At 48.9% G+C, this 23,583-nt stretch overlaps 1 protein-coding gene across 1 annotated transcript in view; it reads left to right on the top strand.

Annotated features, from left to right (window-relative positions):
* Positions 1-7,211: 7,211 nt before the first annotated feature.
* Positions 7,212-23,583, top strand: part of PHC2 (polyhomeotic homolog 2) — a 91,338-nt gene continuing 74,966 nt past the window's right edge. The window contains exon 1 of the mRNA XM_053281511.1: positions 7,212-7,332. The gene's annotated coding sequence lies outside the window, so the exon portion shown is untranslated. The remainder of the gene's footprint in view (positions 7,333-23,583) is intronic.

Raw genomic sequence — 23,583 nt, 5'->3', positions numbered from 1 at the left:
CCCAGACTATGGGAAACACCTATATTGGGCAGCAACAATATAGGAAGATGCTGAAAGGCATCATCTCATAGCTTCAGCAGCAGTGGAAAACTTACTTTACACCACAGAATCCACACTGGGGGGCAACCCTATGAATGTTTGCGGTGTGGAAAGAGCTTTCATCATAGTGATGAACTGAATAAACACCACAGAACCCACACTTGGGAGAAACCATATAAATGTCTGCAGTGTGGAAAGAGCTTCAGCCACAGTGGAGCTCTCATTTCACACCATAGAACCCACACTGGGGAGAAACCACATAAATGCTTGGAGTGTGGAAAGAGCTTCAGCAGCAGTGGAAAACTTACTTCACACCATAGAAACCACACTGGGGAGTGTGATGACCCAGCCTCCTCACCCTCTAGAGGGTTAATAGCAAGTGAGCCCCTGTCTTGACGGGCAGGCTGGTGACCTCGAGGGCTTGACCAATCAGTCCACCAGGTGGGTGGGACACGAGAACAGATGGGGCTTCTAGGAACAAGAAGGAAGAAGTCTCTGTTGGGAGTGCTGAAAAATCCAGCATGGTGTTGTTCTCCAGCTGGATGAATCTGCAGATTCTTGAAACAGGATTGCAGGGGCTTGACCTGGCCACAAGTTGGTGAGTATCCAGGAAAAAGAAAGACTGTCATGGCTTTGGAAATTGCATAGGGAAAGTATGTTTAGTCAGACTTTGCATCAGGAATTTTCTTTGCTTTATGTGCTTTGCATTCCTTAATATCTGTTCTTTGCAATGGAGTAACTAAGATTTCAGTGTGTGCTGACTAAAAACAAGCTGGGTGCTTTGAAGTTTTCTTGATACCAATTAAACATTTTTAAGTGTATCCAAAAAGCTGGAGCTTCATACAAACTAGTCTGTAGTAATTGAATAAAAGTTTTTTTCTCTGTTCTTTTCTTTCTACAAGTCTCCAAGAGTTGGTTATTAAAGCAGCAAAGGGTGGAGGCTAAGGACATCCTGCTGGTGCAAGACACATCTCAAGATGAGCTGGGCCAATTAATAATAGCTCCACATGCAGACAAACGCCAGGGGAGCAGGTTCTTTTTTTAATTTACCCAATACTCAGTTTCAGAGAGACCCTGGACTAAAGCTCTCTAGTCCAACGGTCAGATCGCTGAAAGTTTTTGAGTGATTGGTGGCAGCAAGTAAGCTACCAGAATGTCTGGGTACCAGAATCAAACAAGGCTGACCTTGTATATAGTCCGGAAACTACAGCTGTTTCAAAATGCAGCAGCCAGGTTGGTCTCTGGGTCATCTCGGAGAGACCATATTACTCCTGTATTGAAAGAGCTACACTGGCTGCCAATAGGTTACCGGGCAAAATACAAGGTGCTGATCATTACCTATAAAGCTCTAAATGGCTTGGGCCCTGGGTATTTAAGAGGACGTCTTCTTCGTCATGAACCCCCACCGCCTATTGTGCTGAAGAGCTGGTTCAACCAGGTTCAGCCAGTTCATCATTAACCTGGCTGAGTCAGAAGAAAAGGAAAGTCCACTGCAGGGAGAAACCATATAAATGCTTGGCGTGTGGAAAGAGCTTCAGCATGAGAGGAAACGTTCACACCATCGGACCCACACAGGGGAGAAACCATATTAATGTATGCAGTGTGGAAAGAGCTTTGGCACACGTGGAAACCTTATTTTACACCATAGAACCCACACTCCCCCCCCCCCACAGCCCAAAGAAACAACAGAGGCATTCCAAGCTTAGAGGAACAAAAGGGAGTCAGTAAAGAAGCTCAGAGGAGAAACCGGGAAGAGGTTTGGGGGGGGGAATTCATCATCTCTTTCCCCCACCAGTCAACCCCATAGCCAGAATAAAGGGGGGGGGAGAGCAGAAGCATCAAACTGGGGACTAGGAATGGATGGACTAAAATCTCTAAGGGGAGGGGGACTGGGGAAGACCCTCATATGCCTAAAATCAATTACAAAGCAGAGGATAGGACAGATGTGAACGTTCTCTTTTCACTCCTTAAGGAGATGGCAAGTGATATAAAAAGCATCAAGCAAAGTCAAGATGCCATTAAGGCTGAGATGGGGGAATTCCGTGGAGCAATGGAGCGCCTCACTTCTAGGGTACATGAAGTCCAAGGGGCACATTTCAAATATTGGAGACAGGACTAATGCAACGGAGGTCTCCCTCCAACAAAATAATCATGAAAGAGCGAACCTCAGGGACAAGCTAACAGATTTGGAGGGCCGTAACCATCATAGGAACATAAGAAGCTGCCATATACTGAGTCAGGCCATCGGTCCATCTAGCTCAGTGTTGTCTTCACAGACCGGCAGCGGCTTCTCCAAGGTTGCAGGCAGGAATCTCTCTCAGCCCTATCTTGGAGATGCTGCCAGGGAGGGAACTTGGGACCTAGAGGGGAATATCTTACAGTGCTCACATATGTGGTCTCCCATTCAAATGCAAACCAGGGCAGACCCTGCTTAGCTAAGGGGACAAGTCATGCATGCTGCCACAAGACCAGCTCTCCTCTCCTGGGATGAAGGTCCCAGGTTGAGTCCCTGGCAAAACCTCCAAGTACGTGTTCTCTCTGGCACCTTTTCATCCCCAGAGACCAAAGCAATTCTGGTCAATACATGCTATTTTGAGCAACAGAATGAAAAGCCTTTGAGTTATTGCAGAAAATGCTCAGCTAGGATTGAAATCTGCTCCATGGCTTTTGTGGAGGGTTAACATTTAGCTGTATGCCAAAAATGCCTGGTGAAGAAGTTATAGACTTCACCACAAGATGGCACCAGAACCTTATGGATAACTTCTATGACTCACTGTTGTTAAGAAGGAGATTCCCTGCACCTGCAAGATAAACAGCTGGAAAAGAACATCACCGGCGGGGTAGTGTGTTCCACATTCTACCACTGGGAAGAGACAAACGTTATGCTTGTCAGGGATTATCTTGATGTCCCATGGGAGGAGAGCTGGTCTTGTGGTAGGAAGCATGAATTATCCCCTTTGTTAAGCAGCGTCTGCCCTGGTTTGCATTTGGATGGGAGACATGTGCGAGCACTGAAAGATATTCCCCTTAGGAGATGTGGCCAAGCATCTAGGTTCCAAGTTCCCTCTCTGGCAGCATCTCCAAGCTGGGAGAGACTCCTGCCTGCAACCTTGGAGAAGCCGCTGCCGGTCTGGGTAGATGATACTGGGCTTGATTCATACTTGCTACCACAAGACCAGCTCACATCCAGAAATAAAGCAAATCAGCTCTGCCAGATTCTTGCCTTCCCCTCTGCTAAAATGGCAGCCACAGAGATCCGCACTTTGGCCCCTGGAATTTTTTATCACCCCAGGAAAGGAAAATGTCATTCCCTTCCACCTTCCAAGTGGATACACTAGTATTGTAGCTTATAGCTTGTGGTGCTGACATCAGGGGGGGTTGTAACCAAAAAAAGGCAGCCTCCTCGACTCAGATGTGCAAACAGTGCTTTTGCTCATGTCTCTCGCTCATTAACTTTGTCCTTCGCCACCCACTGCTCCTGCCCCAGTTTTTTAAAAAAGGTTTGTAAGGTCCCTGGGGCAGGGACCAGAATGTATATCATATGTGTCAATTATGCTGCATGAAAAGTAGCTGTCCTCATTATTGTTATGGAATAAGAGACAGATTGCCGATTTATTTCCCTTCATTCTGGAATAAGGACGAGATCCGATATCAGAGAACGAACTTTACTGTCAAAATGACATTGCAGGCAAAGAATTGCCCATAATTTCCCCTACAAAGAAGGAAGGTTTTCTGCCCTCAACTAAGGCCTTCTGGCCTCCCCCAAGTCTGTTAAGATCCTCGGTAGAACTGCCAGACAAATAACCTTAAAATCTTCCTAGCTAGAACCAGGCTGAATTCTAGCAAAATGCCTTAAAACCTCTTAAAGAGCTTCTAAGCAAGAGCGGGCCTCATGGGGAGACAGAATGGATCAATTTTTCCAGCACTGAGAGAGTTTTAAACAATAAAAAAGTTAATTTATTTAAGTAAGTATAAAAGGTAGGACAGTTAACAGGCAGAAGGAGAGGGAGGAGAGCTGGTCTTGTGGTAGCAAGCATGAATTGTCCCCTTTGCTAAGCAGGATATACCCTGGTTGCATTTTGAACAGGAGGCTATATGTAAGCACTGCAAGATATTCCTCTTAGGGTGTAGGGTTGCTCTGGGAAGATCACCTGCATGCTTGCATGCAGGATGTTCCAAGTCCCCTCCCTGGCAGCATCTTCAGATAGGGCTGAGAGAGAGTCCTGCCTTGGAGAAGCCGCTACCAGTCTGTGTAGACAATACTGAGCTGGATGGATCAAGGGTCTGACTCAGTATATGGCAGCTTTCAATGTCCCTTTGTGCCTAAGGTAGATACCAGCAACAACCACTGGATGGATGCTGTGCTGGGGTTGGATAGGGAACCTCCAGATTCCAAGATAGCCTACCTCTGAGATGCAGCTGCTTGGGGGTTCACAGATCTGCAGGAAGCCTATTGTTTTCAAGGCCTGTTGATGAGTTTCTGGAAGAATCTGATTGGCTACAGGATGCTCGATTGAACACATGATTGGCCTGCGTCTCTTCTTGTGCACTGGGTGCAGCTCAGAAGGTAAGCCTGGGCAGGATTGTATCCTAAAAATGTTTTTACATTGCCCGATTCCTTGCAAGATTTTGTTATTTGTCAACATGTCAACATCATCAGGAGAAGGCATAACTTCCTTAAATGCCTGTCTGGAGGCAGTAATGGGCTGGATGAGGTAACAAGCTGAGGCTGAATCTAGATAAGACAGAGGTTCTTATTGTGCGGGGTTGGAACTCGGGAGATGATTTTGATCTGCCAGTTCTGGATGGGGTCACACTTCCTCAGAAGGAACAGGTGGGCAGTCTGGGGGTGCTTCTGGACACAAACCTCTCCCTGGTGTCCCAGGTTGAGGCAGTGGCCAGAGGTGCCTTTTATCAGCTTCGGCTGATACGCCTGCTGCGTCCATTTCTTGAGATAAATGACCTCAGAGCAGTAGTACATCTGCTGGTCACCTCCAGACTTGACTACTGCAATGCACTCTGTGTGGGGCTGCCTTTGTACGTAGTCCGGAAACTGCAGTTGGTCCAGAATGCGGCAGCAAGGTTGGTCTCTGGGTCATCTCGAAGAGACCATATCACTCCTATCTTAAAAGATCTACACTGGTTGCCAATAAGTTTCCAGGCAAAATACAAGGTCTTATAACTTATAAAGCCCTAAACAGCTTGGGCCCTGGGTATTTAAAAGAATGTCTTCTTTGCTATGAACCACACCGCCCATTGAGATTATTTGGAGAGGTTTGTCTGCAGTTGCCACTGACTTGTGTGGTGACTACTTGAACACTGTGAGCCTTCTCCGTTGCTGCCCCGAGGTTTTGGAACACACTTCCTGCTGAAATAAGAGCTTCTCCATCTCTTACAACTTTAAAAAAGGCAGCCAAGACACGCTTGTTCACCCAGGCTTTTAATTATATACTGTTTTAATTGTGGTTTTAATCGTTTTAACGTTTTAAATGTTAATTGTTGTAATGTTTTCATCTTTTTATCTGTTTCTATTATTTTGCTGTAAACTGCCCAGAGACTTACGTTTGGGGTGGTATATAAATGTGTTAAACAAATAAATAAAAAATAAATTTGCTCTAACTGCAGATTAAGCAATTTAAAACAATCAAAGGGGTTGATTTTTCATTGTGCAGCAAGCAATTGAGAAAATTGCATGGGTGCAAATGAAAGCTAAGATAAAGGGATTTGAGTAATAGCAACAATACATATTAATCGTTATTATTCATTATAGTAAATTGTTAATTTATATTAAGTACTATATGATTCCATTGGTGGAGACTAGAGATGGAGCCTTTTCGGTTGTGGCCCCTTGGCTTTGGAATGCCCACCTGGACGAGCTCTGACAACATTTTTACACAACTATCAAAACTCATCTTTTTAGTGTGGTTTTTAAGCGTTTTATCTGAAGCTACAGTCTGGTGGGTTTTTAATTTTCAAGTTTCAGCTGTTCAAGCTGGTTTCAGCTGGGACCTGTTTTGAGTTATTGCGTACTCTTTTGATTAATGCGATGTCATTTCACGGTGCGTTATTGTGTTTATTCTTTTATTCATTCTTTTATTTATGTTTCGCACTTTTCCACCGCGCAATATACATCTAGCAGTTTACACATTTAAAAATGTGTTGAGTCTTTGACCATTTTTTGCAACCCATCCAATAGTCCGCTGGAGGGGCGGGATAGAAATCTTCTCTACAAATAAATAAATTTATAATAATAAATAAATAAATCTTCTCTATAAATAAATAAATGTCTGCCGGTCTGTTTGAACTCTCGGGACCAAACTTAACCAGGTGACTTACTAGGACCCTACAAGTAACACAGGGTACCTGGGGACCCCGACAACCACCCTGCACAGAAAGACGGACGGATAGACAGCGGGTAGAGCCACAAAAGCCCAAGCAATGCCAGTTACACTGTGCGAATGTTTTAAATGAAACAATAAATAAATTATGTTTTGGTGTTGTTATTATTTGCTTTTGGAGAGATAGAGACCACATCTAGAGCAAGGGATGTCAAATGTGGGTCCCCAGATGTTGTCGGACTACACCCTCATCACCCCCTGCTACAAAGGCCATTGCGGCAGGGGATGATAGGAGTTGTAGTCCATCATCACCTGGGTTTGAGAACCCCTGTTCTAGAGCTGGGGTTCCTGACCTGTGGCATCCAGATGTCACTCAACGACAACTCCCATTTTTCTCCAGCTACAATTTATTGTGTCGGGGGATGATGGGAGCTGTAGTCCAACAACATCTGGAAGCCCAGGTTTGTTTTCTTTCTCTTTCTTCATATGCTTTAGCTTTGAAGCCTTCCCCCCTCTCAAGAAAAAGACCAGCCCGTGCCTTGGCCATGTATTTGCATATGCAGATCAGATGCAGATCAGATGCCTCAGGTCCCCTCCCACTCCCCCCCCGGGCGCAATGCAAGGTGAGCCACAGGGCGGCGTTCCCCCCCACCCTCTCCCTTTCCCGGTTGCCATGGAAACTGTCTGGGACATGCATCTCCCTCTCCCCCCCTCCCCACCCAGTCCTGCTTGGCAAGGGGGCTGGGCCGCCCGCACCGACAGCCTGCGTGGCCATTGGCGGCGGCGCGCCACGTGACTCCTGCTGGAATGCTAATGAATACTGGGGGCGGGGGGGGGTGCAGCGCTTGCTTCTCCTGCGCGCGCGCTGCCTGCCTTGGCTGCCTTGCCTTTGGCGGCGGCTGCTGCGCGCTCGCGCTGGAGTGAGTGGCCGGCTGCGCATGCACGTGGAGGCCAGGTAAGGGGGAGGCTGTCATGGGGGAGGCTGTCATGGGTGGGGGCAGCAAGGGGGTGGGGGGTAGGGGGGTGCCTGCCACTGCTGCTGCCAGGCGTCCAGGGCCTGCGCACTGCAGACAGAGGCTGGCTTGTGTGTGTGTGTGTTGTGTGTGCGCGCGCCTAAGCGGGGCGCGGGGGCCGAGTCTGAGGTTGCCTTTTGCACATTGCACCTGGGACCAGCTGCTTGCAAAGGGTGGCGCGTCTCCTGGGCCTTTGCGGAGCAGGGCACTGCGCCCCCCACCCCCCCGCAGGCTTCTTGCTCTGCACTTCGAGCCCACCCAGAGGCTGCTGGAGTTTCTCCGCTGCCTGGCAAAGCGCCCGGAGGCGCTTGCTGAGGATGCGCCCTTGGCCAAGCAAGGCTGCCGGGTCGGGCCCCCAGACCCGCCTTCAAGAGGGGGTGTCTATGTTCCCCTGGGGTGCCCGCAGAAGCAGGACCTGGAGACCCCCGCCTCCTCCCTGTCTGCTGTCACCACCTGGCATTTAGGGGTAAACTGCTCCTGTGCGTGGAGGCTCCATTAAGTGATCGATGGCTCCTCTCTCCACTTGTCTGAAGGAATTTGCCTTCGGTGTGTAAGAAGAGCCCTGCTGGATCGGGCCCCCAGGTCCGTCTAGTCTGGTGACCTGTGTCCCCCTGAGGAACCCCACAAAGCCCTCCGATGAAGGGCCTCCTAAATAGAGCCTCCTGGGGCGGTTTGCCGCTAGATATTATTTATTTATTTATTGCATTCTCTATCCGGCTCTTCCTCCAAGGAGCCCAGAGTGGTGTCCTCCGGACTTCGGTTTCTCCTAAGTTTCTGCCGTCATGTGATATTTAGTGGCAAACTGCCCCTGGATGTGGAGGCTCCATTAAGCTAGGGGTGGCTCTTACCGGAAAGGAATTTGCTTTCAGGGTCTTAGAAGAGCCCTGCTGTGTCAGAACCGAGACCCAGCACCCTGCAGGAGGCAACCATATTCTTCTGTGTGACAGAATGGGAGACCTGTTAGCCTGGTGCCGGTATATAATGCACGGGGAAGATCTCCTGCACTGAAATGGGCAGAAATTCACAAGAGCACCGCTGGTGGATTGGGCCCCAAAGTGGGCACTTGCCCATACAGGAGCCCTTCTTGCTGCTTTCTACACATCTTCTGGAATTTACGGGTAAATTACTTCTGACCATGGAGGCTTCACTAAGCTATTATGATAGACACCTCCTCTGTTAGTCAGTCTGAAGGGAATTTGCCATCTAGGGGGGAGCGCTAGTCTTGTGGCAGTAAGCATGCCTTGTCCCCTTTGCTAAACAGGGTCTGCCCTGGTTTGCATTTGAATGGGAGACTACATGTGTGAACACGGTGAGATATTCCCTTTAGATGGAGCCACTCTCGGAAGAGCATCTTGGTCCCAAGTTCCCTCCCTGGCAGCATCTCCAAGACAGAGCTGAGAGAGACTCCTGTCTGCAACCTTGGAGAAGCTGCTGCCAGCCTGTGTAGACAATACTGAGTTAGATGAACCAGTGGTCTGACTCAGTATAAGGCAGTTTCCTATGTTCCACAGGCTCTCACTTTAAATAAATAAATAAATAAATAAATGTGGATGTTAATACCAGTGATGTTTATTTGGAGACTGTGGTTGAAAAGCAGGATAGAAATCAACCAATAAAATAACTCTTTTAAAAAGAAATCTGAATGCCTGGTGGCTGTCACAGTATCTTGTGGCACTGAATTCTGTAGGTTAAATATGTGTTGTGTTGAGACAAAGACCATGTGAATTTCAAGCAGGCAGAGGAATCTCTTTAATTAGAAGACTCGCTTAGCAGAATTAGACCAACTGTTGTTTAGTCCAGCATCCTGCTCCCCATAAATTTCTCTGGGAAGCCCACAAGCAGGATGGAAATTGCCCTCACCTTTTGTTTGTTATTCCGAGATACACTGCCTCGGAACCTGGAGGCTCCATTTAGCAAGCCTGGCTAATGACAATGGAGAAATCTCTCCTTTTCTGTGGATGTGTCTGATCCCCCTGTTTTCTGTTTTCTGTATGTTTCTGTTGGGAGGTTGGGTTCAGAATGAGCACCAAAGCACTTCTTTCCCCCTCAGAAACACAAAAGCTGTGATATGGCTGGTGAGAAAACAAGTGTTTGACCATGTAGAAACAAAAGGCCTTGTGACTGTCTTGAAGGTGGGTTCCTTCAAGCATATAAAGGTCCCACTCTTTTCTATCAAGCGCTCTTCCCCTGCCCACCTTTTTTCTGTTAACTGATTAGTGCCTGATCTCACGAACATTCTGTCCCATTGACTACAGGGGGTGGGATTCGGGCTTTTAGAGTAAAAAAATTTTTTTTCCTCCTTTGGTTTCCCCCCAGATTTTTTTGAGCACTGACACATCTGTGGGTCCCCCCTCCCACCTCATCTTGAGACCTCCAATTCTCTGTTCCAAATTTCAGCACTTTCAGAAACGGAATATAGATTTGTATAATCTCTGCCTTGATTGTCATGCTTCTCCTCCCCCCCGCCCTCAACAAAATGCAATCCATGCCTACATGATCTCAGATACTTGCAACAGATCTGTAAGGCGGGGCCGGTAATTCTCTGCATGTTAAGTATTTTCAAAATATTTTTGAAAGTTCTAGTTGGAACTGATCATTTGTTCACAAACAAATGAGTCCTGCAGACAAACAAGTTTGTTTGTATTGAAAACTGAATGTTTGTTACGTTCTGGAAGCCTCAAGATAAAGTTCGTTCAACTTTCACCCTTTTTGCCCTGCCTAGTCTTCGGTAGTTCTGGCTGTTTTATGTAGGCCTACTTTTTTTTAATTCTTTCTAAGAAAAACAAGAATAGAACCTAGAGCATAGGGAGCTGCCATATCCTGAGTCAGACCCTTGGTCCATCTAGCTCAGTATTGTCTACCCAGGCTGGCAGCAACTTCTCCAAGGTTGCAGGCAGGAGAGTCTCTCTCAGCCCTGCCTTGGAGATGCTGCCAGGGAGGGAACCTGGAACCTTCTGCAGGCAAGCAGGCAGGTGCTCTTCCCAGGGCGGCCCCATCCCCGAAGGGGAATATCTCACAGTGCTTGGACATGTGGTCTCCCATTCAAATGCAAACTGGGGCAGACCCTGCTTAGCAAAGGGGACAATTCATGCTTTTTACCACAAGACCAACTCTCCTCCCATAAAATGGTCTCGAAGGTCTTCTAGTCCACCGGTAATCTTAATTCTGTGCCCGGCAAACTTGCAGGAAATTCTCTGGTTTGTACTGGAACATTTTCTTGCCTTAAGAGTGAGTGTGAATTTTCTCCTTTGCTAAGCAGGGTCTGTCCTGGTTTGCATTTGGATGGGCAACTCCTTCTGGGCACTGTCTGCTGTAAGATATCCCCCCCCCCATTTATGGGATGGACCATAGTTCATGGGTGAAGCATCTAGAAGGCCCCAGGTTAACTCCTTGGCATCTCCAGGTAGGGCTGGTTGGGAAAGATCCCTGCCTGAAACCTGGCAGAGCTGCTGCCAGTCAGAGTAGACGAGACTCCGTGAGATGGAGCGAGGGTCTGACTCGGTTCTGGAAGCCTCAAGTTAATGTTTGTTCAACTTTCACCCTTTTTGACCTGCATAGTCTTCGGTAGTCCTGGCTGCCTTATGTAGGTCTACTTTTTTTATTCTTTCTAAGAAAACCAAGAATCGATCCTGAAGCATAGGGAGCTGCCATATACTGAGTCAGACCCTTTGTCCATCTAGCTCAGTATTGTCTACACAGACTGGCAGCAGTTTCTCCAAGGTTGTAGGCAGGAGTCTCTCCCAGCCCAATCTTGGAGATGCTGCCAGGGAGGGAACTTAGAACCTCTGATGCTCTTCCCAGAGCGGCTCCATCCCCTGAGGGGGAAGATCTAACAATGCTCACATGTAGTCTCCCATCCAAATGCAACAAGGACAGACCCTGCTTAGCAAAGGGGACAATTCATGCTTGCTGCCACAAGACCAGCTCTCCCAGGGGTAGGATTAGAGCCAGCGAGGTGGGAGAGAAAAAGGGGCGAAGGGATGGGCCAGGAACCCTACCCCTCTGCCTGCCAGTGCAATTCCTTTGTCTCTTTGGACGCCGTGCCGTGATTTGAGTGCCAGCCTAGCAGGCTAGAGATGTGTGGACCCGGGTTCAAATCCTAGCCCGCACTCAGGGTTTGCCGGTGAGCTTGGACCAGCTCCCCGCTCTCTCTCTGCCTAGCCTACCTCGGAAAGCCGTTGCACAGATAAAAGAGGGCCATGTATGCCAGCTGTGGGGTAAACGATGTTCAAGATTCATGATGACCATCTTCCCCTGCTCGTAGGAGAGGGGGAAGGTTGCCTATGCACTCTGCTTGGTCTTAATTAAAAGAAGCATCAGCAAAGGTCCCCGATTCATGTGCCTTTTCCTAGAAGGCGAGGCAGCAGCAAATGAAGAGGAGATGATAGCTTTTGGGTGGGAGGGCTGTGGAATTTTTAACGAAGGTCTTTGCGCTTGATGAGGCTGATTAACTTGCACCGAGGGGGCCCAGCCTGGCTCCTTGATGGCAGATGAGCTAAAAGGAGACTGGCGGACTGTCTAGGCGAGACGGAGATCTCTGGCGTAGATCTGCAGAGCAGCGTTTGGGGTGGGCCGGGGTGCGTCCAAGTCACGCCCCCCCCCGCCCGAAGACTGGATGCAGCCCCAGAGGCAGGGTGCAGTACCTCTGTGCACTGGTTTTGCCCAGCCAAAAACTTCATACAACTTCGCCATCTTCTTGCACTATGGCAGCTTTGCACAAGCGTAACTTTAGCTCAGGATCTCAGCCAATGTTTTAGCTCCTTGGAAAGTACCCTAATGATTTTAACAGAGCAAAGAGGCACCTTTTAAAAGTGGTGATTCTCTATATGGCAGCCAAAGAGCGACCGATCCGATTGACCGATCCGATTGACCGATCCGATTATTCATCTATTTATTTGATGTAAACCACTTTGGGAACTTTTGTTGACAAGTGCTATATAAATATTTGTGTTGCTGTCGCTGTCTTTAAGACCTTGGTGAGTGTGTTTCAGGCTGGACAGCTATATTGGGGGTCCATGAATTTATTATTATTTATTTACACAGTCAGACAGGTCTTATTGACTGGTTTGTTTTATCCAGACATCGAGTCCTTCCCAAGGACCTGGGATGGCTGAATTTTATTGTCAATGTTGTTGCTGTTATAGGTATCGTCGCAGAATATAGGCTGTTCCCAGTAAAGCTGCTTTTTGTAACTGGCTGATGGTGATTTCTGTGGCCCCTCTGGTGTTGAGGTGCTCTTCAAGGTCTTTTGGGACTGCACCCAGGGCGCCAATGACCACTGGGATTATTTGGGTCTTTTTCTGCCACAGCCTTTCCATTTCAATTTGTAGATCTTTGTATTTGGTGATTTTTTCTATTTCTTTTTCTTCTATTCTGCTATCCCCTGGTATTGCTGTGTCGATTATTTTGACTTGTTTTTCTTTCTTCTCGACTACAGTGATATCTGGTGTATTGTGTGGCAGATGTTTGTCTGTTTGTAGTCGGAAGTCCCATAATATTTTTACATCTTCATTTTCTTCCACTTTTTCAATTTGATGGTCCCACCAATGTTTGGCTACCGGTAGCTTGTATTTTTTGCAGATATTCCAGTGTATCATCCCTGCTACCTTGTCATGCCTTTGTTTGTAGTCAGTCTGTGTGATCTTTTTACAACAGCTGATGAGGTGGTCCACTGTTTCATCTGCTTCTTTACAAAGGCGGCACTTGCTGTTTGTGGTGGATTTTTCTACTCTTGCTCTTATTGCATTTGTTCTTAGTGCCTGTTCTTGTGCAGCCAGTATTAAACCCTCTGTTTCTTTCTTCAAGTTGCCATTCTTAACCCTGTGATGTAGGTGAGGCTGAGAGAGAGGTGACTGGCCCAGAGTCACCCAGCTAGTTTTATGGCTGAATGGGGATTTGAACCCGGGTCTCCCCGGTCCTAGTTCAGCACTCTAACCACTACACCACGCTGGCTCTCTAATTTAGGCTCAGCCCCTAGCCAGCCATTTTTCTTGTGCTTGCCACCCCCTCCCCCTTTCCTCAACTCCTTTCTGGGCCCGCAGGCAGAGGCCTTAAGAGAGAAGCGAATCGTCTTTGCACTGGCTAATGGAGCAGGTGAGAAAAGGGGAGCTCACTCCTACCTCCCGTGGTTTCTTCCCTTCTCAAAAATGGCAGTGGAGAGGAGAGCTCTGGAGAGGAGACCTGTGTGGTGCTGGATGTCCTGCTCGCCAGAGGGCTGGGGGCACTCGCCACTGGCGAGCTGGCAAGTGGATTTGTAGATGCCCCTCTCTCATGTTCTGGTAGTGAGGTCCTGGAGGATGAAAATGGGTCAGATCTGGTGGTTACCACACACATTTGAAAGACTGTGCTAAGAAGTGGTGAGCCCTCGTCCTTGTGAGAGGAAGGAGAGCTGGTCTTGTGGTAGCGAGCAAGAGTTGTCCCCTGTGCTAAGCAAGGTCCAGCTTGGTTTGCATTTGGATGGGAGATGACATGTGAGCGCTGTGAGATATTCCCTTCAGGGGACGGGGGTCCTAGCTCAGTGGAAGAGCATCTGCTTTGCATACGGAAGGTCTCGGGTTCAGTTCCTGGCAGCAGCTCCAGGTTACCATTGCGATAGTAAAGCGTCCCAAATCCGGGTGGCCTGATTTGCATATTATGCATATTGCATGATGTTATTTGCATATTATGCAAATTACGTGACAACTAATTTGCATTTTATTTATTTATTTATTTATTTGGCAGATCTGTATACTTTCTCCTTCTCTGCCTTGCCATGTGATCGGATCCAGAGTAAAATCCGGGCAATCCAGGCAGTGCATTTGAAATCTGTAAATCCGGGTGGAATTTGGCAGCCGGGTGGAGGAACCGAAACCTGGGGGCTCCCCTAAATTTCCTGGGGACATGGCAGCCCTACTCCAGGTAGACTCCTGGAGCTTTTCCCAAACAGCAGGCTTTATCGTAGGTTTTCTGTGAGGCTTTACTGCGAGTTTGAAGTTGCCCAGAATAACCAACGCAAGAAGTGGATTTTTTATTTTATTTTTTACTCCAGATATAAATCGGGCTACACTCTAAAGTGCAATGAAAGGTCTGAATTGTGTGTGAAGTGCTGCCCGACAGCTCGCAGGGATTTGGGGGTTAATTTATTGAAGAAAAATTCAATAGAATGAATGAATGAATGAATTTTGGCCGATATGTGAACGCACACCTCCATTCCGGAGGAGACGTGGACTAAAAGCCCGTTGTGAAAAACTCCCTGGGGAAAGACGCCTGCCTGAAACCTTGAAGGAGCTGCTGCCAGTCAGTGTAGACAGTCCTGAGCTAGCTGGACCAGCGGTCTGACTCGGCATACGGCAGCTTTCCATCTTCCTCTAAGAGGGTCTCCAGCCTGAAGTGGCTAGGTGTCTCCGCAGCCTGCTTGTGAGGGGACAAGGAAGCTTCTTTTGGTCAGAGGCTGCTTGTGCAGAGTGGCGGTCTGTTCCATTGTCTGACAGTTTGACAGCTCCCAGCTGCAACAGCCTTCAGAGGGTCTGATGGATGGAAGGTGTCATTGCTGGATTGCTGGGGACATATTTTGTCGAGAGCGGCACTGACCTTCAGGCGGGAGGGCTCCGCTCGCCCACCCCTCCCTCCCTGCCTGTCGGCTCATTCTTGTTTCCTGTCGGAAGCGGATCCTTTTCTGGGACGAATACACTTTTAAAACGCCCGAGGTTTACAGGCGGCATCTTCTAGGAGATTTACGGCAGCGGAGGAGTACTGAGAGAGGATGGGGAAGGAAGCTTCTCTTTGGCTGTTCACAGGCTTAGAATTCCGTTAGAGGTTCTGGTATTTGGTCGCAATATTAGAAAGCGGAGGTTCTCGGGAATTCAAATGCTATGAATGATCAAGTCTCTAGTCCTCATGAAGACATATCCTAATCAAGGTGTAGAGGTTGTGTAGGCCCTGGCTAGCTGCTTATTGCTTTTGTTCTCTACCAAGATGGCCTGTTTTGACGCCAAAAATTTCGGCATTCCCTTCTCCTCCCCTCTCTTACTCTTCTGTCTTCTTTTTCTACCATGTTCCTTGCCTTAAAAAAACCCAACCAAAAAACAAGTAAATTCCATCTTCAACAAAAATGTGCTCTTGCTGAGATAGTGGCCACACAGTTGTTCGAATCTAGGTTTAATGTAAGTTACCGACATTAGCGTGACTGTAGACCCCACCAAGGCGAGGATCTTGGATTCATTTTGGGCTGCAAACCACCATGGCGTGGCTTCGCACGGTCGCGTGGATGCCGGTAACCCACATTAAACCTAGGTTTGAATGACTGCATGAATCTGTCCAGCGTGCAGTTCTGCCCTGAGGTGGTAGAATTCTGCAAGGGGTGTGTGTGTGGCGGTGTGGTCGTGGGTTTGGATATTTCCCCATGTAAAAAAACAACTCCTCCTCCTTGTATGTAGTGAGCTAGTTTATCAGGGAGAGAGCGTTTTTTTGTTTGGGTTTTTTTAAAGCCTTCTCTGATGTTCTCAGTTGGCTGTATGTAGCAAGCTTTTTGCACAAAGGGTATCTGCCCACTTCTTACTTTTAGAGAGCAGGTAGTGGGCACCTACAAGCTACAAACAGGGCCTTTGGGGTGTTGGCCCCCCTGTGTTTGCAGTAGCCTCCACAGAGAGATTTGGCTGCCTCCTGCATTTCATGGCACAAGCTAAAGATCATTATAAGCTCCTGAGCTTTTCGCTGATGATGGGTTTTTACTCCTGCCTGTGCTGTAATACAGCTATTTCTTAAACTGCCGATTGTACTGTTGATGCTGCTGTTGTGTTGAAAGTATTTCATTATCTCAGTGTCATTTATACTATTATTTTATATAATGTCATATTATACTATTATACTATACACAACTAAGTATTTTATTAATGTTAAAGGCTTGGTTTTAATTTTCTTGTGAGTTCTCTGTTGAAGGCAAGACACATCTTTTTAAGTTGAAGACACTTCTGCATTATACACACACACACAAACACACACACACAACAACTTGTGAAATGCATAATTCTGCCACCTCATTCTGCTTAAGGGAAGGGTTATCAAACCTGGATTCCAAGATGTTGTTGGACTACAACTCCCATCATCCCCATGGCTGGGGATGATGGGAGTTGTAGTCCAGCACGTCTGGGGACCCCGGTGCGAGAACCCTGGCATAAGGTTGTTCCTTTCTGTGCCATGCAGGTGAAGTTCAGTCCCTTTGCTAAGCAGGGTCCACCCTGGTTTGCATTTGAATGGGAGACTACGTGTGAGCACTGTAAGATTTTCCCTTGAGGGGATGAGGCTGCTCTGGGAATTGCACCTGCCTGCTTGCATGCAGAAGGTTCCAAGTTCCCTCCCTGGCAGCATCTCCAAGACAGGGCTGGGAGAGACTCTTGCCTTCAGCCTTTCAGAAGGTGCTGCCAGTTTGTGTAGACAATACTGAGTTATGCATGTAGGGACATAGGAAGCTGCCTACTGAGTCAGACCCTTGGCCCATCTGGCTCAGTATTGTCTACACAGACTGGCAGCAGCTTCTCCAAGGTTGCAGGGAGGAGTCTCTCTCAGCCCGATCTTGGAGATGCTGCCAGGGAGGGAACTTGGAACCTTCTGCATGCAGATACTTTTACACTGAGCTCCAGTCCCATCCCCTCCGGGATGGAAATTATATTCCACCCCTGCAAGGAGCCCAGAGCGGTATGTGTAGTTAAGTCTCTCTTCACAACAACCCTGCGAAGTAGGTTAGGCTGAGAGAGAAGTGACTGGCCCAGAGTCACCCAGCAAGTCTCATGGCTGAATGGGGATTTGAGCTCGGGTCTCCCCGGTCCTAGTCCAGCACTATAACCACGACACCACGCTTGCAGTGCTCACACACATCTCCCCTTCAAATGCAAACCTGGGTTGACCCTGCTTAGCAAAGGAGACAAGTCGTGCTTGTAACCACCAGACCCCCTCTCATCCCTAAAGGGGAAGCCTAAAATCAATGGTCTGACTCGGTAGAACGTCGCTTCCTAAGTCCCTATGATAATAACAGCCATCCCTAATTTATTGCCAGGAGACATCTGGGAGATGTAGTCTGGATCTCATCCTCCTGTAAAAACCCTTCTTTGCAATAGATCTTTGAAAAACAACCCAGCACCAATTATCTCCCCCACCCTTCCCAATCCCTCCTCTCCTCCCCCCTCCTCTTCTTCCCTATCTCCGAAATGGCTAATTTATATGCTAATTAGCCGGCTGGAATTCAATGGCGCCTGCAGATCAATAGGGGATCCTACGGGGCCCTACCCTTGACTGGCCGGCTAATGGAATCCCTTTGAGGAGGCGCCAGCAGTGCGAACCGAACAATTAGGGGAGGATAAATGGCCCTCTTTGGAGGGGGGTGGGGGGGTGGAGCGATTCATATTCCGGTGGTTATTAATCCAAGCCCCTTCCTCTCCCCCCTGGCACAGGAGAGCTTCTTACTCTAAATCAACCCCCGCTGCCCCCAATTTCCTCTGGGGTTTCAGCCAGGCGGAGTAACTCTGGCTGGGGTGGGGTGGGTACACGTCGAGGCTTGCACAGGCTTTTCCCATGTCCAGGCTGGAAGCTGCCATATACTGAGTCAGACCCTTGATCCGTCCAGCTCAGTATTGTCAACCCAGACTGGCAGCGGCTTCTCCAAGGTTGCAGGCAGGAGTCTCTTTCAGCCCTATTTTGGAGATTCCAGGGAGGGAACTTGGAATCTCCTGCATGCCGATCTTCCTTCCGCCAAACAAGTTGGTTTGTCTTGAAAACTGTGTCCTGCGTTCCCGAAGCCTCAAGGTCAAGTTCGTTCAGTCTTCACCCTTTTTGCCCGGCTTAGTCTTCAGTAGTTCTGGCTGTCTAATGTCGGTCAATTCCCCCCGCCGCCCCCAAGCAAAACAAGAACAGAACCTAGAGCGTTGGGAGCGGCCTCCTACTGAGTCCGTCTATTGGTTCGTCTCTCTCAGTGTTGTCTACCCAGGCTGGCAGCCAGGGGCGGATTAATATTTTTGTCGCCCCTAGGCAGCCGAAGATCAGCCGCCCCAAGGACAAGGGTAAGGGGGCTGGCGGTGGGGAGGGAAACTTAATTCTTTTTTTTTTAAAAAAAATGCCACTGTGTGTTGGCAGTAGCAGCGGAGGTTCAGTGGAGACGAGAGTGCCGCCCGCCTCCTAAACCGTCACAGAAGGTGAGGTCGGGCGCTGGAGGCAGACGGAGGAGCCGCCGGTGACTAAAAAGCTCCTCACTCAAGCCCGGCTTCCTTGCAAATGACACAGAGCGGGCGATTTCGGCCTTTTGGGGGCCTCTGCAGCACACATGAAATCACCCCCTCTGTGTCATTTGCAAGGAAGCCGGGCTTGAGTGAGGAATTCTTGAGTCACCAGCCCTGCCGCCCGCCTCCAGCGCTCTCGTCCCCGCTGCTGCCGCCACACAGCAACATTTGGAAGCTGCCATATACTGAGTCAGACCCTTGATCCGTCCAGCTCAGTATTGTCTACCCAGACTGGCAGCGGCTTCTCCAAGGTGGCAGGCAGGAATCTCTCTCAGCCCTGTCTTGGAGATGCTGCCAGGGAGGGAACTTGGAACCTTCTGCTCTTCCCAGAGCGGCTCCATCCCCTGAGGGGAATCTCTTCCAGTGCCCATGCATGTGGTCTCCCATTCATATGCAACCAGGGTGGACCCTGCTTAGCAAAGGGGACAAGTCATGCTTGTGACCACCAGACCAGCGGGTGTGTTTGCATGCCGCAAGAGCAAAAAGGAATCCCTGTCTGGCCCCAGCGCAGTATACCTGTGGTGGTGGAGATCAGGCCCAAGGAGGCCCATCTAGTCCAGCATCCTCTTTCCCACAGTGGCCCACCAGATGCCTCTGAGAAGCCCACAGGAAGGAGTTGAGGGCATTCACTCTCTCCTGCTCTTACTCCCTGAGATGGCCTACTATAGCCATCAAGACTAGTCGCCACTGGCAGACCGGTCCTTCATGAATTTCTCTGAGCCCCGCTTAAAGCTGTCCAGGCTGATGGCCTTCGCCACCCCCACCCCCCATGGCAGAGAGTTCCACAGATTAATTCTGTGCTGTGTGAAAAAGCACTTTTGTCAGGGCTGCATTTCCTCACTGTCCGTTTCAAGGGAGGACCCCTGGTTCGAGCCTTATGGGAGAGGGAGAAAACCTTCTCTCTATCCACTCTCTCTACTCCATGCATGACTTTATATCCATCCCCAGCTCCGCAAACCTCCAGTGGCTGTTGCTGGTGTCCCTCTTATGTTTCTTTCTTTCTTTCTTTCTTAAGATTGTGAGCCCATTTTATTTATTTACTTCTATTTCTCTATGTAGACTGCTTTGGGAACTTTTGTTGACAAGTGATTTGTAAATATTCATAGTAGTTGTTATGCACCTGTATCATGTCTCCCCATAGTCACCTCTTTTCCAAACTATTTATTATTTATTTATTACTTTTTATATCCCGCTCTTCCTCCCAGGAGCCCAGAGCGGTGTACTACATACTTACGTTTCTCCTCACAACAACCCTGTGAAGTAGGTTAGGCTGAGAGAGAAGCGACTGGCCCAGAGTCACCCAGCGAGTCTCAGGGCTGAAGGGGGATTTGAACTCGGGTCTCCCCGGTCCTAGTCCAGCACTCTAACCACTACACCACACTGGCTCTCTTCTAGAAAGCCCCAGAACCTGTAACCTCACAAGGAAGGTGCTCCAGGCCCCTGGTCATCTTGGTTGCCTTCTTCTGCACCTTTTCCAGTTCTACAATGACCGCCCTAAGATATGGTGACCAGAACTGTACCCTGTACTCCAAATGTAGCTGCACCATAGATTTGCTTGAGGGCATTATGATATTATCAGTTTTATCTTCAAACCCCTTCCTAATGATCTCTAGGATCCTAAAGACACTCTTGCCGTATCCTTCCTGGATATGTTTCAGGAGCTCTGCCAAACCTCTGTGTGAAGCCACTCGTCCTTTTGTGTGCCCCTTTGGGACAGGGAAACCTCTTTCTTTCTTTATTTTTGTAAAGAATGTGTGTTACTAAACGGCTTCGAGCGCTTCGGTTGAAAAGTGGCGAATACATATTCATCAGAGGGGAATGCCGCCGTGTATGCAGAACTGGACTTCCTGAGAATCTGGGTCTTCACTTTAAAAAAAATAATATCAAGTTTCTAGCCCTTATGGATCAGCAGGTGGGCTTGGAAGTGTGGGTGTGAGAGACTTTATTTGGTGGTGTGTGTGTATGTGTGTGTGTGTGTATATATACGCACGCACACACATACACACACCACACACATACACACACACACAGCCTTTCAGTGAAGAAGTTCTCAAAGCAGTTGATATAGAAAAATAAGGATAAGATCAGATTAACAGTCCAAAGCTAAAGAAGTGGCTGTGTGGAGGGGAGAGCTGGCCTTGTGGTAGCAAGCATGAATTGTCCTCTTTTTCTAAGCAAGGGCCTGCCTTGTTTTGCGTTTGGATGGGTGATTACATGTGAACGCTGTATGGTATTCCCTTTCGGAGATAGGGTCAGAGCTTCTGCTCTGCCTGCAGGAGGTCCCAGGTTTGCTCACTGGCAGCATCTCCCGGTAGGGCTGGGACAGACTCCTGCCTGAAACCCTGGAGAGCTGCTGCCAGTCAGTGTAGACAATACTGGGCTAGGTGGACCAAGGGTCTGACTCGGTATACGGCAGCGTCATCTGTAGCTCAGTCCAGGCTTTGTATGCAGGATCAATCCCTTGTAGCATCTTCAGCAGGCCTGGGAGAGCCTCTTGCCTGCAACCTTGGAGAAGCCGCTGCCAGTCAGGGTAGGCAGTGCTGCTGCCAGTCAGTGTCAGGCAGCGCTGAGCTAGATGGAGCAATGGTTTGACTCTGCATAAGGCAACTTCTGTGTTGCTAGATTTCTAGCGCCGTGCACAATGTGTAGCTTTCCCCCCGTGCTGAGCAAAACGAGGAAGAATCTTGCACGGACCCCAGGAAAAGGTTAACCTTGCATCGTATCTACGGGCTGCAGAACCTGGCTTCTTTGAGCGTGCATGTTTTGGGTTATGATGTCTCAGGGTCTGGGCTGGTGGCTAGTACAGGTGTATGCACAGCCCTGCTCAGGAGCAAAGGTCTTGTGGTAGCAGGCGTGAATTGTCTCCGGCACTAAGCAGGGACTGCCTTGGCTTGCATTTGGATGGGTGTCGGTCCATAGCTCAGTGGTAGAGCCCTTGCTCGTAATGCAGAAGGTCCCCGGTTCCCTTCCTGGCAGCATCTCTGGGTAGGGCTGGGAGAAACTCCTGCCTGCAACCTTGAAGAAGCTGCTGCCAGTCAGTGTTGTATTTTTAAAGACTCCTGTCTCTGGACAGTTTACAGCAAATATCGAACAAATTAAAAGTGAAATCAAGGCATCTAAACGATTTGCAACCACAATTCCAGTTAAGACCCCTGCTAGCTGGGCAAAGAGGCACCTTTTTAATGTGGCGATTCTCTTTATTTAGCAGGGGGAGAGCAACTGGCCCTCTCCGTCCCCAGCACAGCATCCCTCCAGTGGCTGTTGCTGGCGTCTCTTATGTTTCTTTTTAGATTGTGAGCCCTTTGGGGACAGGGAGCCATCTTATTTATTATTTCTCTGTGTAAGCGGCTTTGGAAATGTTTGTTGAAAAGTGGTGTATAAATATTTCTTCCTGTTGTTGTTGTTGTTAAAAAGCTTGGCTGAATAAATATGTCATAAGAATCTTTTAAAAAGCTGAGGATGCTCTTCTTTCAGTTGGGAGTCCCGGGGTGGAAACAGAGAAGCCACTAGATGTCCCTGAGTAGCCACTGGGCAAGCCAGTGGCAACTGCAGATGGACCTCTCTGGGTGATCTCCATGGGCAGAGAGGCTTATAAAGGAGACAACATTCTCTTAAATACTCTTGGTGTCTGAAGACGGTCCCTTAAATTGTGTAGGCAATACTGAGCAAGGTGGACCAAGGGTCTGACTCAGTAGAAAGCAGCTCCCTATTAAGAGGAGAGGGGCCGTAGCTCAGCGGTAGAGCATCTGCTTTGCGTGCAGGAGGTCCCAGCTTCAATCCCTGGCAGCATCTCCAAGATAGGGCTGGGAGAGAGATTCCTGCCTGTGGTCTCGGAGAAGCCGCTGCCAGTCTGGGAAGACAACACTGAGCTAGAGGGGCCAGTTGTCAGATTCGGTAGAAAGCAGCTTCCTACATGCTCTGTTTTATTATTATTAACATTTCGGGCGAATTCAAGTTATCTTCTTTGCTTTTTTATTTACTTAAAATATTTCTATACTGCCCAAAACTTGCGTCTCTGGGCGGTTTACAATGATTGGATGTTATTTTGGGGATGGGGGCAGTGATAGGGTATCTGCGTGGCATGGGGAAGACCCCAGATTCACACACACACACACACACACACACACACACACACACACACACACACACACGGCAGCACCTCGAGGTAGGGGTGGGAGAAACTCCTGCCCAGAATCTTGGAGAAGCTGCTGCCGTTCAGGGTGGACAATACTGAACTAAATGCACCAAAGGTCTGACTCAGGAAGCCGCAGCAAATGTTCATCAGGAGCATCCATACCTTTGCATGCAGAAGGTTCCCAGTTCCCTCCCTGGCAGCATGGCTTGTCTCCTTAGCTAAGCAGGGTCCACCCTGGTTGCATATGAATGGGAGACTAGAAGTGTGAGCACTGGAAGATCTTCCCCTCTTAGGGGATGGAGCCACTCTGGGAAGAGCATCTAGGTCCCAAGTTCCCTCCAAGATAGGGCTGAGAGAGACTCCTGCCTGCAACCTTGGAGAAGCCGCTGCCAGTCTGTGAAGACAATACTGAGCTAGCTGGACCAAGGGTCTGACTCGGGCTGCTTCCGGCATTCCCATGGTTGGGGAACGGGATCCTGGCCGAACGCTTGACAGTGGCGCGTCCCTCAACGGGTCTGGAACAGGGTAAATCACGGCAGCCCTCCTGCCCCCTCACCCCCACCCCCTTGCAGGGCCGGCCTGCAGCTGTGCCCGCCTTGATCCTGCTTCTCCTTCCACCCCGCAAGGGATGCTCGCTCCTGGACCCGCCATCTTTACACCCCTGCGAGGCTGATATCAGCCTCTAACATGTCCCCCGGGACTCCGTCTCAGCCGCTTGGTTGACCCTGTGAGATTAAAGGAGTCTGTGTGGGGCGGGGGGGCGGGGGGGGGGGGCGAGGCGGGGGAACCCCCTCCGGAACTATTTGCATGAA

The sequence above is a fragment of the Hemicordylus capensis genome, chromosome 16, assembly GCF_027244095.1.
Source record: "Hemicordylus capensis ecotype Gifberg chromosome 16, rHemCap1.1.pri, whole genome shotgun sequence".
Lineage (NCBI taxonomy): Eukaryota > Metazoa > Chordata > Lepidosauria > Squamata > Cordylidae > Hemicordylus > Hemicordylus capensis.
The sequence above is the reverse complement of the archived record's forward strand: the minus strand, read 5'-3'. Positions and strand labels throughout refer to the sequence as shown.